This window comes from Macrobrachium nipponense, chromosome 25 (genome assembly GCF_015104395.2).
Source record: "Macrobrachium nipponense isolate FS-2020 chromosome 25, ASM1510439v2, whole genome shotgun sequence".
Classification (NCBI taxonomy): domain Eukaryota; kingdom Metazoa; phylum Arthropoda; class Malacostraca; order Decapoda; family Palaemonidae; genus Macrobrachium; species Macrobrachium nipponense.
Genome location: NC_087214.1, coordinates 77,532,526 through 77,535,025, shown reverse-complemented (window position 1 = coordinate 77,535,025; position 2,500 = coordinate 77,532,526). Strand labels below are relative to the sequence as shown.

The 2,500-nt window shown below is 37.2% G+C and overlaps 1 protein-coding gene and 1 long non-coding RNA gene across 3 annotated transcripts in view; both read right to left on the bottom strand.

Moving 5' to 3' along the window:
- LOC135199117 (uncharacterized) overlaps positions 1-2,500 on the bottom strand; it is a gene marked incomplete at its 5' end in the record, with an annotated part of 413,213 nt that overhangs the window by 364,816 nt on the left and 45,897 nt on the right. The window lies entirely within an intron of this gene.
- Positions 1-2,500, bottom strand: part of LOC135199565 (uncharacterized) — a 47,705-nt gene that overhangs the window by 4,302 nt on the left and 40,903 nt on the right. For both annotated transcript variants that reach the window (XR_010311099.1, XR_010311100.1), the window contains exon 2: positions 2,062-2,165. This is a non-coding gene — a long non-coding RNA (uncharacterized LOC135199565). The remainder of the gene's footprint in view (positions 1-2,061; positions 2,166-2,500) is intronic.

Genomic DNA, 2,500 nt, shown 5'->3' with positions numbered 1-2,500 from the left:
TTTTATTCACATAGAGAATAAAGGATCCTATTAAAACAATAATGGGATAATGCGAGTTAAAAACTTGAAATGAAAATACATTATTTTGAAAAATAAAATTTAGTACAGGTTTTTTAACCTTAGGAATTAATTTTTCATTTCATAATTATGAGCAATACCCTTCAGGAATTCAAATAAACGAGAATAAGTTAATCTTTGCTTGTTAGGAAGAAGAGCATAAACTATAGGAATATCTCCATCATGCTTCTTAGCCGATATAACATATACTTGATGAAAAAGACTTGGCACAATGGTGAAAGTTCCGTCGGCAAACCAAATTTCTGAGAAGACTAAATGCTGAAGCCAGCTTATTCTTCCAAATATTAAAATTCTATTATTGCCTTCTCCTGTCTCCCAATAGGAATTTTTCTCCCATACCCAGTTGGGGAACATACAGTGTATAGGACTCGGGTATAAGTAATTGCTCTAAATGAGTTGGGTTAGCTGGCGCTTTGTTTAATAATTTTCGTTTCCTAGTAATAAGTTTTCGCATTGCAGGCAAGTCAGGCCCTATCGCTAAAGCTGCTTGAGAGGCGCCAGTTAAACATTCATTTACTCCAACGGTTGGTGGCTCCAGCGTTTCAGCACTTCTTTTCTTAATATTTGTTTTCAACTTTTCAACGTTTTACTTTTGCAGCAGATGGTTCATGGGTATGTTGATTCAACTGGCGAATCACTTTTCCATCCTTCATATGTAATCTTACTTTACACCGATCTTTCTGTTCACATCGCCAGAATTTTAATTCAGAATCACTCTTGATCGTTGCATCAAAAATGAAAAGGAATCCATCGTGAATCACTTTGCTTCTTCCACGTTTTGTTAAAATATCTCCTTCCATTTCGTAAAATAGGGCTTAGACGACTGAAAATTCTAAAGCTACCAAAAAGTAAATGTAAAAAAAAAAAAAAAACAATTGTTCAGTTGTTAAACAATTGTTAAAATGAGAGCTAAATGCGCTATAACGACGAAGTATCTATTTGATGGCTAAATGTCGTTTACAGCGACAAAGTAGTCATTTGACGCCTAACAGTCTCTCCGCCGAAAATTTCTATATGCCAAATCGGCAACGCCGAATCGGCCAAGCCGAAACAGCGACGCCAAACGGGCTACGCCAAAAAGTCTCATTCCCATCCAAGGGGTATGGGACTTGATCTCCGGATATTTTGTAATATATTTGATTTTATTGTGTCGATGTATACATGGGTACATTTTGTAAATAAGTAACTATAAATCTACAAATGCTTTTGATGTTCTTGTCTGTTCTATTCCTAGCTATTCATACCTAAAGTATGTATCAAACTAAGTATATTAAGTTGTATTGTCAACAAATAGGACTGAAGAGGACTTAGGCAAAGGGGTATGGAACCACATTGGGCAATTCATTGGGGGTTCTGGAGGCATCGAGAGGTTACGAACCCCTGCAGTAGAGGACGTTCAATTGGTTCTAAATGTCTTATTCGTAAAACAATATTTCCATAAAGATTTTAGATTTAAGATCATTCTTTCAGTATCGCCACGATTGAGTTGCAATACATCTGAAAGGCAGTAGGCGGTAGATTAGATATCTATTGGACATTTTCCAGTGCTCAAAAAGACAAGTCAAGCAATGGGCTGGCAGAATAAGGTCTGGAAACCAAACAGACTCATTTGCATACAAAAGAAAGATTATGCCATATATAAGTATGACACTAACTGCATGGCTGCACGGACATGGATCAAGAATGACAGTGAGACTTTACGTACTTAAGAGGTTTTGTCGACTTAAAAAATATATTTTTTAGAAGAATATTAAGAGTCAGATGGCAGGTCAGAGTTAGAAATGACTCCATAAGGGAGGTTACGGATTGCCATGCGGAGATGACGTAGTGATGAAAGGGAGATGGCATGGAAATGTACTTCGTCCTATCCTTGGGAGGATAGTAGATCAGAAGAAGTGGAGATTTGTGAAAGACAAAGCGCATGAGACGGTGCGTCAGGCGGTGTTGGGGCCAACGAAGACGATAAATGTATTTACTATTTACCTTCAATGCCTTCAGAGGTTCTTCGTCAGCCATGGACAAGTGGGTAGCTCTTGGGTGGACGAGCCATGGAGAATGTGCGGTACAGTTGTCAGCAGATCGTCGCTCTGTGGAAGAAGATTTTAACAGATAGGTTATGGCTACAGGAGGTCAGTCTTGGCTCAGTGCCAGGAGAGAGTTGATAACATAAGTACCAAGAAGGAATAACGCCAACGGGATAGTAGTATCTAGATACAGATACAGAGAGAGAGAGAGAGAGAGAGAGAGAGAGAGAGAGAGAATTGCAATACATTGTCTTTTTTCGTGCAATGATTTGTGGTCGACGATAAAATATACGAAAACAGAAAAAAAACGTTAAAATTCCGAATAACCTTAACATTGCAATTATTATTATTATTATTATTATTATTATTATTATTATTATTATTATTATTATTATGTG